Source organism: Oncorhynchus nerka, linkage group LG8 (genome assembly GCF_034236695.1).
Source record: "Oncorhynchus nerka isolate Pitt River linkage group LG8, Oner_Uvic_2.0, whole genome shotgun sequence".
Taxonomy (NCBI): domain Eukaryota; kingdom Metazoa; phylum Chordata; class Actinopteri; order Salmoniformes; family Salmonidae; genus Oncorhynchus; species Oncorhynchus nerka.
In genome coordinates, this window is record NC_088403.1 from 4,517,855 (window position 1) to 4,531,584 (window position 13,730).

The 13,730-nt window shown below is 43.0% G+C and overlaps 1 pseudogene; it reads left to right on the top strand.

Annotated features, from left to right (window-relative positions):
- Positions 1-13,730, top strand: part of LOC135573019 (wnt inhibitory factor 1-like) — a 79,175-nt pseudogene that overhangs the window by 57,585 nt on the left and 7,860 nt on the right.

The following is a 13,730-nucleotide window of genomic DNA, read 5'->3' on the forward strand; positions in this document are numbered from 1 at the left end:
GCTCAGCTACAGACTGACTGAGGGGGTGGAGAACAATGTTGTTGTTCCATCTATTTAAGTAAAAGAGGTCTCTGTCCATATGAACAGTAGGACTCTGTCCAGCTACAGACTGACTGAGGGGGTGGAGAGCAATGTTGTTGTTCCATCTATTTAAGGCTCTAAAACAGGTTAGAGAGCTCTTTTGTCCAGAAGCTACAAAAAAGAACTGACTGAGGAACACCCGTTATGTGGACCGTGTCAAGGCTTTGAGGCATCTAACAACTATGGATTTTTAAAGAGAAGTGTTCTGTCCAACGGCTGAGTTTTATTTTCAATCAGCTGAAGGTGAATTAAATGAATGTAGTGTTGGAAGGGTGAAGGGTTGTTGTTCCACAATGAATTAAGGCTCTAAAAGTAGTGTTGGAAGGATTAGCAGCTGAAGGTGAATTAAATGAATGTAGTGTTGGAAGGCCTCAAAAGAGGTTACAATCAGCTGAAGGTTAATTAAATGAATGTAGTGTTGGAAGGGTGAAGGGTTACAATCAGCTGAAGGTGAATTAAATGAATGTAGTGTTGGAAGGGTGAAGGTTACAATCAGCTGAAGGTGAATTAAATGAATGTAGTGTTGGAAGGATTACAATCAGCTGAAGGTGAATTAAATGAATGTAGTGTTGGAAGGGTGAAGGGTTACAATCAGCTGAAGGTGAATTAAATGAATGTAGTGTTGGAAGGGTTTAAGGGTTACAATCAGCTGAAGGTGAATTAAATGAATGTAGTGTTGGAAGGGTTACAATCAGCTGAAGGTGAATTAAATGAATGTAGTGTTGGAAGGGTTTACAATCAGCTGAAAAATTAAATGAATGTAGTGTTGGAAGGGTTACAATCAGCTGAAGGTGAATTAAATGAATGTAGTGTTGGAAGGATTACAATCAGCTGAAGGTGAATTAAATGAATGTAGTGTTGGAAGGGTTTACAATCAGCTGAAGGTGAATTAAATGAATGTAGTGTTGGAAGGGTTACAATCAGCTGAAGGTGAATTAAATGAATGTAGTGTTGGAGGGTGAAGGGTTACAATCAGCTGAAGGTGAATTAAATGAATGTAGTGTTGGAAGGGTGAAGGGTTACAATCAGCTGAAGGTGAATTAAATGAATGTAGTGTTGGAAGGGTGAAGGGTTACAATCAGCTGAAGGTGAATTAAATGAATGTAGTGTTGGAAGGGTGAAGGGTTACAATCAGCTGAAGGTGAATTAAATGAATGTAGTGTTGGAAGGGTGAAGGGTTACAATCAGCTGAAGGTGAATTAAATGAATGTAGTGTTGGAAGGGTGAAGGGTTACAATCAGCTGAAGGTGAATTAAATGAATGTAGTGTTGGAAGGGTGAAGGGTTACAATCAGCTGAAGGTGAATTAAATGAATGTAGTGTTGGAAGGGTGAAGGGTTACAATCAGCTGAAGGTGAATTAAATGAATGTAGTGTTGGAAGGGTGAAGGGTTACAATCAGCTGAAGGTGAATTAAATGAATGTAGTGTTGGAAGGGTTACAATCAGCTGAAGGTGAATTAAATGAATGTAGTGTTGGAAGGGTGAATTAAATGGGTTACAATCAGCTGAAGGTGAATTAAATGAATGTAGTGTTGGAAGGGTTACAATCAGCTGAAGGTGAATTAAATGAATGTAGTGTTGGAAGGGTTACAATCAGCTGAAGGTGAATTAAATGAATGTAGTGTTGGAAGGGTTACAATCAGCTGAAGGTGAATTAAATGAATGTAGTGTTGGAAGGGTTACAATCAGCTGAAGGTGAATTAAATTAATGTAGTGTTGGAAGGATTACAATCAGCTGAAGGTGAATTAAATGAATGTAGTGTTGGAAGGGTGAAGGGTTACAATCAGCTGAAGGTGAATTAAATGAATGTAGTGTTGGAAGGGTTACAATCAGCTGAAGGTGAATTAAATGAATGTAGTGTTGGAAGGGTTACAATCAGCTGAAGGTGAATTAAATGAATGTAGTGTTGGAAGGGTTACAATCAGCTGAAGGTGAATTAAATGAATGTAGTGTTGGAAGGGTTACAATCAGCTGAAGGTGAATTAAATGAATGTAGTGTTGGAAGGGTTACAATCAGCTGAAGGTGAATTAAATGAATGTAGTGTTGGAAGGGTTACAATCAGCTGAAGGTGAATTAAATGAATGTAGTGTTGGAAGGGTTACAATCAGCTGAAGGTGAATTAAATGAATGTAGTGTTGGAGGGGTGAAGGGTTACAATCAGCTGAAGGTGAATTAAATGAATGTAGTGTTGGAAGGGTGAAGGGTTACAATCAGCTGAAGGTGAATTAAATGAATGTAGTGTTGGAAGGGTGAAGGGTTACAATCAGCTGAAGGTGAATTAAATGAATGTAGTGTTGGAAGGGTGAAGGGTTACAATCAGCTGAAGGTGAATTAAATGAATGTAGTGTTGGAAGGGTGAAGGGTTACAATCAGCTGAAGGTGAATTAAATGAATGTAGTGTTGGAAGGGTTACAATCAGCTGAAGGTGAATTAAATGAATGTAGTGTTGTGAAGGGTTACAATCAGCTGAAAGTGAATTAAATGAATGTAGTGTTGGAAGGGTTACAATCAGCTGAAGGTGAATTAAATTAATGTAGTGTTGGAAGGATTACAATCAGCTGAAGGTGAATTAAATGAATGTAGTGTTGGAAGGGTGAAGGGTTACAATCAGCTGAAGGTGAATTAAATGAATGTAGTGTTGGAAGGGTTACAATCAGCTGAAGGTGAATTAAATGAATGTAGTGTTGGAATGGTTACAATCAGCTGAAGGTGAATTAAATGAATGTAGTGTTGGAAGGGTTACAATCAGCTGAAGGTGAATTAAATGAATGTAGTGTTGGAAGGGTTACAATCAGCTGAAGGTGAATTAAATGAATGTAGTGTTGGAAGGGTTACAATCAGCTGAAGGTGAATTAAATGAATGTAGTGTTGGAAGGGTGAAGGGTTACAATCAGCTGAAGGTGAATTAAATGAATGTAGTGTTGGAAGGGTTACAATCAGCTGAAGGTGAATTAAATGAATGTAGTGTTGGAAGGGTGAAGGGTTACAATCAGCTGAAGGTGAATTAAATGAATGTAGTGTTGGAAGGGTGAAGGGTTACAATCAGCTGAAGGTGAATTAAATGAATGTAGTGTTGGAAGGGTGAAGGGTTACAATCAGCTGAAGGTGAATTAAATGAATGTAGTGTTGGAAGGGTGAAGGATTACAATCAGCTGAAGGTGAATTAAATGAATGTAGTGTTGGAAGGGTGAAGGGTTACAATCAGCTGAAGGTGAATTAAATTAATGTAGTGTTGGAAGGATTACAATCAGCTGAAGGTGAATTAAATGAATGTAGTGTTGGAAGGGTGAAGGGTTACAATCAGCTGAAGGTGAATTAAATGAATGTATGTTGGAAGGGTGAAGGGTTACAATCAGCTGAAGGTGAATTAAATGAATGTAGTGTTGGAAGGGTTACAATCAGCTGAAGGTGAATTAAATGAATGTAGTGTTGGAAGGGTTACAATCAGCTGAAGGTGAATTAAATGAATGTAGTGTTGGAGGGTGAAGGGTTACAATCAGCTGAAGGTGAATTAAATGAATGTAGTGTTGGAAGGATTACAATCAGCTGAAGGTGAATTAAATGAATGTAGTGTTGGAAGGGTGAAGGGAATTACAATCAGCTGAAGGTGAATTAAATGAATGTAGTGTTGGAAGGGTGAAGGGTTACAATCAGCTGAAGGTGAATTAAATGAATGTAGTGTTGGAAGGGTGAAGGGTTACAATCAGCTGAAGGTGAATTAAATGAATGTAGTGTTGGAAGGGTGAAGGGTTACAATCAGCTGAAGGTGAATTAAATGAATGTAGTGTTGGAAGGGTGAAGGGTTACAATCAGCTGAAGGTGAATTAAATTAATGTAAGTGTTAAATGGTAAGTGTTGGAAGTGAAGGGTTACAATCAGCTGAAGGTGAATTAAATTAATGTAGTGTTGGAAGGGTTACAATCAGCTGAAGGTGAATTAAATGAATGTAGTGTTGGAAGGGTGAAGGGTTACAATCAGCTGAAGGTGAATTAAATTAATGTAGTGTTGGAAGGGTTACAATCAGCTGAAGGTGAATTAAATGAATGTAGTGTTGGAAGGGTTACAATCAGCTGAAGGTGAATTAAATTAATGTAGTGTTGGAAGGATTACAATCAGCTGAAGGTGAATTAAATGAATGTAGTGTTGGAAGGGTGAAGGGTTACAATCAGCTGAAGGTGAATTAAATGAATGTAGTGTTGGAAGGGTTACAATCAGCTGAAGGTGAATTGAATGAATGTAGTGTTGGAAGGGTTACAATCAGCTGAAGGTGAATTAAATGAATGTAGTGTTGGAAGGGTTACAATCAGCTGAAGGTGATTTAAATGAATGTAGTGTTGGAAGGGTTACAATCAGCTGAAGGTGAATTAAATGAATGTAGTGTTGGAGGGGTGAAGGGTTACAATCAGCTGAAGGTGAATTAAATGAATGTAGTGTTGGAAGGGTTACAATCAGCTGAAGGTGAATTAAATGAATGTAGTGTTGGAAGGGTGAAGGGTTACAATCAGTTGAAGGTGAATTAAATTAATGTAGTGTTGGAAGGGTGAAGGGTTACAATCAGCTGAAGGTGAATTAAATTAATATAGAGTTGGGGGGGTGAAGGGTTACCAGCAACTGAAGGTGAATTAAATACTTGAGGTTGCTGACGTAGATTTTTCTCCTCTCCTGTCCTCCTCCGCTCTCCCCCCCAGCCCTCTGCTCTCCCAGGTGTCTGAATGGTGGACTGTGTATGAGTCCGGGCGTGTGCATCTGCCCACCTGGTTACTATGGAGACAGCTGTGACAAAGGTACACTCACCTGAAACACGGACACAGTACACATTTCATAACCCGAGACAAACACACCTCATTCACCACTGGGGACCAATGAACTCCAACCGAGCTCGGTCTGTTGTTTTCAAAGTCTCTGAAAAGGGGTTCTATTGATGAAGGTTGGTTACTAGCTACCGTTTGAGAGGGGGATCCCGTGACATGGTTAGCATTAGTTGCTGGGACCACTACTATCTGTCCAGAGATCCTCCAAAAGTCTATAGAGCTGCTTGGCGTAGCAGCTAGCCTAGCTGCTAACTAGCTTTCAAGCTAGCAAGGTTTCCTGAAAGCTTGAACACAGCCCGCGACGTGGTTAGCCCTTGTGGCTGGGGCCGGCATATTGTCCCAGCCTTGTGGCCGGGGCCGGCGTATTGTCCCAGCCTTGTGGCCGGGGCCGGCGTATTGTCCCAGGCTTGTGGCCGGGGCCGGCGTATTGTCCCAGGCTTGTGGCCCAGGCCCAGGCTTGTGGCCGGGGCCGGCGTATGTCCCAGGCTTGTGGCCGGGGCGTGTGTCCCAGGCTTGTGGCCGGGCCGGCGTATTGTCCCAGGCTTGTGGCCCAGGCTTGCCTGGGCCGGGGCCGGCGTGTCCCAGCCTTGTGGCCCAGTCCCAGGCTTGTGGCCGGGGCCGCGTCCCAGGCTTGTCCCAGCCTTGTGGCCGGGCGGGTCCCAGGCGTGGCCGGGGCCGGCGTATTGTCCCAGGCTTGTGGCCGGGGCGTATTGTCCCAGGCTTGTGGCGGGGCCGGCGTGTCCCAGGCTTGTGGCCGGGGTCCCAGGCGGGCGTTGTCCCAGCCTTGTGGCCGGGTCAGGCCCAGCCTTGTGGCCGGGGCCGGCGTATTGTCCCAGGCTTGTGGCCGGGGCCGGCGTATTGTCCCAGGCTTGTGGCCGGGGCCGGCGTATTCCAGGCTTGTGGCCGGGCACGGCGTATTGTCCCAGGCTTGTGGCCGGGGCCGGCGTATTGTCCCAGGCTTGTGGCTGGGGCCGGCTTATTGTCCCAGGCTTGTGGCTGTCTAAATCCCTGCTGTTTGTTGCTGTTTCCATCTGCCTTGCGACCTGTCCTGTCTGGAACTGCGTGGAGTACCAACATTAGCCTACGTTGCTACCATGGCATCCAAAACTAAAGCCGGTGGGAGTACCACTGAGGACAGTAGTGTCTCTCTTTCACAGGCTTCTGGGTCAGTAGCTTCAGCCCCACATCACATACACCAATTGACACTCACAAGTGCCCTGTTGACTGACTCTATTAGCCAGACAATGTTCTTGTCAAGCTGGAAAGGTCTACAAATATATGTTATTAATCAAAAGTCTGGGAGGAGTGAGAGAGCTGTTATTATTATGTTATTAATCAAATGACTGGAAGGAGCGAGAGAGCTGTTATTATTATTATTATGTTATTAATCATATGTACTATAGCCATAGAAATAAGGTTTATGAGATCAATAACTGGAGAAAAAACTAAATCTGATAACATTCATATACTGGCCATCTCTGAGACTCACTTAGATAATTCCTTTGATGATACAGCAGTAGCAATACAGGGATATAACATCTACAGAAGAGACAGGAATGCCTATGGCGGAGGTGTTGCTGTATATATTCAGAGCCATATCCCTGTAAAGCTTAGAGATGATCTCATGTCTAATGCTGTTAAAAGTGTTGTGGTTGCAGTTTCACTACCTCATCTAAAGCCTCCTATTTTAGGGTGTTGCTATATAGGCCAACATGTGCTGACATTCATTATCTGGATAATATGTGTGCAATGCTTGGTAATGTGTGTGCTGTTAACAGATAGGTCTATTTTCTGGGTGTCCCGAATATAGATTGGTTTTCATCAAGCTGTCCGCTCAAGAGGAAGCTGCTCACTGTAACCAGTGCCTGTAATCTGGTTGTGTGTCTTGACCTCCGCCGAACCCCTGAGACTGACTCACCGAACCCCTGGGGTTCGATCGAACCCAGGTTAAGAACCACTGATGTAGGGCCTACAGAAGAGACAGGAATGCCTATGGCGGAGGTGTTGCTGTATATATTCAGAGCCATATTCCTGTAAAGCTTAGAGGCCGAGACAATAAGAAGACACAGTGGCAGAATGAATTCAATCACACCTTTTGTTTCATCACAAAACAGGAGAGCGACATCTGTCCGATGAAGTCCACAAAACACATGTAACAAACAGTTACACGCTCAAGCACGTTGATGTTTCCGGAACATTTTTTCAGACTACTAAAACTATTGATTTAGAACCATAGAGAGTTTTACCGCAAGTCGTAAAGAGAACAGACGCTGCCTCCACTATTCCAGAGTCATTTCAACGTCAACATTACAACATCATCTAACCACCTCTGCTTAGTCTAATACAGAGACAACAGGAGCTGCCTCCGCTATTCCAGAGTCATTTCAACGTCAACATTACAACATCATCTAACCACCTCTGCTTAGTCTAATACAGAGACAACAGGAGCTGCCTCCACTATTCCAGAGTCATTTCAACGTCAACATTACAACATCATCTAACCACCTCTGCTTAGTCTAATACAGAGACAACAGGAGCTGCCTCCACTATTCCAGAGTCATTTCAACGTCAACATTACAACATCTAACCACCTCTGCTTAGTCTAATACAGAGACAACAGGAGCTGCCTCCGCTATTCCAGAGTCATTTCAACGTCAACATTACAACATCATCTAACCACCTCTGCTTAGTCTAATACAGAGACAACAGGAGCTGCCTCCACTATTCCAGAGTCATTTCAACGTCAACATTACAACATCTAACCACCTCTGCTTAGTCTAATACAGAGACAACAGGAGCTGCCTCCACTATTCCAGAGTCATTTCAACGTCAACATTACAACATCATCTAACCACCTCTGCTTAGTCTAATACAGAGACAACAGGAGCTGCCTCCACTATTCCAGAGTCATTTCAACGTCAACATTACAACATCTAACCACCTCTGCTTAGTCTAATACAGAGACAACAGGAGCTGCCTCCACTATTCAGAGTCATTTCAACGTCAACATTACAACATCATCTAACCACCTCTGCTTAGTCTAATACAGAGACAACAGGAGCTGCCTCCGCTATTCCAGAGTCATTTCAACGTCAACATTCAAACATCATCTAACCACCTGCTTTAGTCTAATCAAGACAACTAAAAGATACCAGAAAACGATTTAGTCTAATCAATGTAAGCTAAATATGACGTGGTTGTCCATGGTACTGATTTCTCTGTGTGTGTGTGTGTGTGTGCTTGCAAGTAGAAAAAAAACATGTTGACTCACCGTACTTGTAGAGACACGCCAGCAATGCCATCCTCCTCTTTCATGTTGCCTAAACGGTCTATGACTCTTGTCACACGGGACACGCTTTTAGTTGTTTGTTGTCCCTGGCTATCTGGATAAAATGCTCGCTCGCCTAATTTCCTTTCATGGGCAACGATGCGCCAGGCCAGCTAGTTAACATTAGCCAGCTACATCTAGCTACACGTTGAACTTCCACCCTCTCAGGCCAGGGGCACAATGTATGGATTTACGGTTGGCTTGTCACGGCCGTCGTTCAAGGAAGACCCGCGGTGCAGCGTGGTGGGCGTACATTTTATTTTATTTTGTAAAACGTCACCAACAAAACAAGAAATAGCAAACACGACCGTGACGCTTACAAGGACTATAGTGCCCCTAACAAAGACAACTTCCCACAATCACAACAAGGGAAAAAGGCTGCCTAAGTATGATTCCCAATCGGAGAAAACGATAGACAGCTGTCCCTGATTGAGAACCATACCCGGCCAAAACATAGAAATACAAAAACATAGAAAACAGAACATAGAATGCCCACCCAAATCACACCCCGACCAAACCAAAACAGAGACATAAAAAGTCTCTCTAAGGTCAGGTCGTGACATGGATCAGAATTGCCGTTATAATCATTGCCAGAATGGAGAATTAAGTAACATCACAAGTCCAAATCCCTATCTCCATCCATGGCAAATTTAGGAATGGGCCAATTTTAGCTAGCTAGCTAGCTAGCCACCGGAGGTAACATGGTGTTACCTTGGATTGTAAACTGTCATGGTCAAAACATATAGATTCAATGGTTGTAAAGATGATGTCTGTAATAAAGAGATGCTCAGCTTTTTTGACACCACACTCCACAAAGCAAGTCCTGCAGCCTCTAGTTTTATCTCATCTTGATTATTGCCCAGTCATATGGTCAGGTGCTGCAAAGAAGGTCCTAAAAAAACGGCAGCTGGTCCAGAACAGAGCGGCAGTGTAATCAGAGGGCTATTATCAATACTACGCCTGTCAGTCTCTCTTGGCTAAGAGTTGAGGACAGACTGGACTGACTACATCACTTCTTCTTTTTTTAAGAAACGTTCATGTGTTTAAAATTCCAAATTGTTTGTGTAGTCAACTTACACACAGTTCTGACACACACACACTTACCCCACCAGTAGTTCTGAGTGATTAGTGTAGTCAACTTACACACCGTTCTGACACACACACACTTACCCCACCAGTAGTTCTGAGTGATTAGTGTAGTCAACTTACACACAGTTCTGACACACACACACTTACCCCACCAGTAGTTCTGAGTGATTAGTGTAGTCAACTTACACACCGTTCTGACACACACACACTTACCCCACCAGTAGTTCTGAGTGATTAGTGTAGTCAACTTACACACCGTTCTGACACACACACACTTACCCCACCAGTAGTTCTGAGTGATTAGTGTAGTCAACTTACACACCGTTCTGACACACACACACTTACCCCACCAGTAGTTCTGAGTGATTAGTGTAGTCAACTTACACACAGTTCTGACACACACACACTTACCCCACCAGTAGTTCTGAGTGATTAGTGTAGTCAACTTACACACCGTTCTGACACACACACACTTACCCCACCAGTAGTTCTGAGTGATTAGTGTAGTCAACTTACACACAGTTCTGACACACACACACTTACCCCACCAGTAGTTCTGAGTGATTAGTGTAGTCAACTTACACACAGTTCTGACACACACACACTTACCCCACCAGTAGTTCTGAGTGATTAGTGTAGTCAACTTACACACCGTTCTGACACACACACACTTACCCCACCAGTAGTTCTGAGTGATTAGTGTAGTCAACTTACACACAGTTCTGACACACACACACTTACCCCACCAGTAGTTCTGAGTGATTAGTGTAGTCAACTTACACACAGTTCTGACACACACACACTTACCCCACCAGTAGTTCTGAGTGATTAGTGTAGTCAACTTACACACAGTTCTGACACACACACACTTACCCCACCAGTAGTTCTGAGTGATTAGTGTAGTCAACTTACACACAGTTCTGACACACACACACTTACCCCACCAGTAGTTCTGAGTGATTAGTGTAGTCAACTTACACACAGTTCTGACACACACACACTTACCCCACCAGTAGTTCTGAGTGATTAGTGTAGTCAACTTACACACAGTTCTGACACACACACACTTACCCCACCAGTAGTTCTGAGTGATTAGTGTAGTCAACTTACACACAGTTCTGACACACACACACACTTACCCCACCAGTAGTTCTGAGTGATTAGTGTAGTCAACTTACACACCGTTCTGACACACACACACTTACCCCACCAGTAGTTCTGAGTGATTAGTGTAGTCAACTTACACACAGTTCTGACACACACACACACTTACCCCACCAGTAGTTCTGAGTGATTAGTGTAGTCAACTTACACACAGTTCTGACACACACACACACTTACCCCACCAGTAGTTCTGAGTGATTAGTGTAGTCAACTTACACACAGTTCTGACACACACACACACTTACCCCACCAGTAGTTCTGAGTGATTAGTGTAGTCAACTTACACACAGTTCTGACACACACACACACTTACCCCACCAGTAGTTCTGAGTGATTAGTGTAGTCAACTTACACACAGTTCTGACACACACACACACTTACCCCACCAGTAGTTCTGAGTGATTAGTGTAGTCAACTTACACACAGTTCTGACACACACACACTTACCCCACCAGTAGTTCTGAGTGATTAGTGTAGTCAACTTACACACAGTTCTGACACACACACACTTACCCCACCAGTAGTTCTGAGTGATTAGTGTAGTCAACTTACACACCGTTCTGACACACACACACTTACCCCACCAGTAGTTCTGAGTGATTAGTGTAGTCAACTTACACACAGTTCTGACACACACACACTTACCCCACCAGTAGTTCTGAGTGATTAGTGTAGTCAACTTACACACAGTTCTGACACACACACACTTACCCCACCAGTAGTTCTGAGTGATTAGTGTAGTCAACTTACACACAGTTCTGACACACACACACTTACCCCACCAGTAGTTCTGAGTGATTAGTGTAGTCAACTTACACACAGTTCTGACACACACACACACTTACCCCACCAGTAGTTCTGAGTGATTAGTGTAGTCAACTTACACACAGTTCTGACACACACACACTTACCCCACCAGTAGTTCTGAGTGATTAGTGTAGTCAACTTACACACAGTTCTGACACACACACACTTACCCCACCAGTAGTTCTGAGTGATTAGTGTAGTCAACTTACACACAGTTCTGACACACACACACTTACCCCACCAGTAGTTCTGAGTGATTAGTGTAGTCAACTTACACACAGTTCTGACACACACACACTTACCCCACCAGTAGTTCTGAGTGATTAGTGTAGTCAACTTACACACAGTTCTGACACACACACACTTACCCCACCAGTAGTTCTGAGTGATTAGTGTAGTCAACTTACACACCGTTCTGACACACACACACTTACCCCACCAGTAGTTCTGAGTGATTAGTGTAGTCAACTTACACACCGTTCTGACACACACACACTTACCCCACCAGTAGTTCTGAGTGATTAGTGTAGTCAACTTACACACAGTTCTGACACACACACACTTACCCCACCAGTAGTTCTGAGTGATTAGTGTAGTCAACTTACACACAGTTCTGACACACACACACTTACCCCACCAGTAGTTCTGAGTGATTAGTGTAGTCAACTTACACACAGTTCTGACACACACACATTACCCCACCAGTAGTTCTGAGTGATTAGTGTAGTCAACTTACACACAGTTCTGACACACACACACTTACCCCACCAGTAGTTCTGAGTGATTAGTGTAGTCAACTTACACACAGTTCTGACACACACACACTTACCCCACCAGTAGTTCTGAGTGATTAGTGTAGTCAACTTACACACAGTTCTGACACACACACACTTACCCCACCAGTAGTTCTGAGTGATTAGTGTAGTCAATTACACAAACACACACAGTTCTGACAGGCGTTCTTTTATGTTACCCCAAGTAGTTCTGAATGATTATGTAGTCATTTTCAGTTCTGACACACAGTCACAACCAGTAGTTCTGAGTGATTAGTGTAGTCAAAAGAAACAGTTCTGACACATGACCCCACCAGTAGTTCTGAGTGATTAGTGTAGTCATTACACACAGTTCTGACACACACACACTTAAACCATAGTTCCTGAGTTTAGTGTAGTCACTTTACTTCTGACACACACACACACTTACAGTAGTTCTGAGTGATTAGTGTAGTCAACTTACACACCGTTCTGACACACACACAAATTACCCCACCAGTAGTTCTGAGTGATTAGTGTAGTCAACTTACACACCGTTCTGACACACCTACACACTTACCCCACCAGTAGTTCTGAGTGATTAGTGTAGTCAACTTACACACAGTTCTGACACACACACACACTTACCCCACCAGTAGTTCTGAGTGATTAGTGAGTCAACTGTTCTGACACACACACACTTACCCCAAGTAGTTCTGAGTGATTAGTGTAGTCAACTTACACACAGTTCTGACACACACACACTTACCCCACCAGTAGTTCTGAGTGATTAGTGTAGTCAACTTACACACCGTTCTGACACACACACACTTACTAGTTCTGAGTGATTAGTGTAGTCAACTTACACACAGTTCTGACACACACACACTTACCCCACCAGTAGTTCTGAGTGATTAGTGTAGTCAACAACTGTTCTGACACACACACACTACCCCACCAGTAGTTCTGGTGATTAGTGTAGTCAACTTACACACAGTTCTGACACACACACACTACCCCACCAGTAGTTCTGAGTGATTAGTGTAGTCAACTTACACACAGTTCTGACACACACACACTTACCCCACCAGTAGTTCTGAGTGATTAGTGTAGTCAACTTACACACAGTTCTGACACACACACACTTACCCCACCAGTAGTTCTGAGTGATTAGTGTAGTCAACTTACACACAGTTCTGACACACACACACTACCCCACCAGTAGTTCTGAGTGATTAGTGTAGTCAACTTACTACAGTTCTGACACACACACACCACACTTACCCCACAGTAGTTCTGAGTGATTACTATAGTCAACTTACACACAGTTCTGCTTACCCCCACCAGTAGTTCTGAGTGATTAGTGTGTCTACTGCACTACTGACACACACACACTTACCCCACCAGTAGTTCTGAGTGATTAGTACAACTTACACACCGTTCTGACACACTTACTACTAGTAGTTCTGACTGATTACTATTGTGCTTCTGTTTCCTGGTTAGTTTATATTTAAAAAATAATCACGATTTTCGGTTTGGATAATTAAAAAAACATTAAATGCACTATGCTTATGTGATTTGGACTTCTGTAACAAAGAATAAAACAATGAATAAAGTCCCATGATGCTAGTGATTTACCATTACAGCTTATCACTTATCAACTCATTTATTACTTTACTTTAATCAAATATTTCAG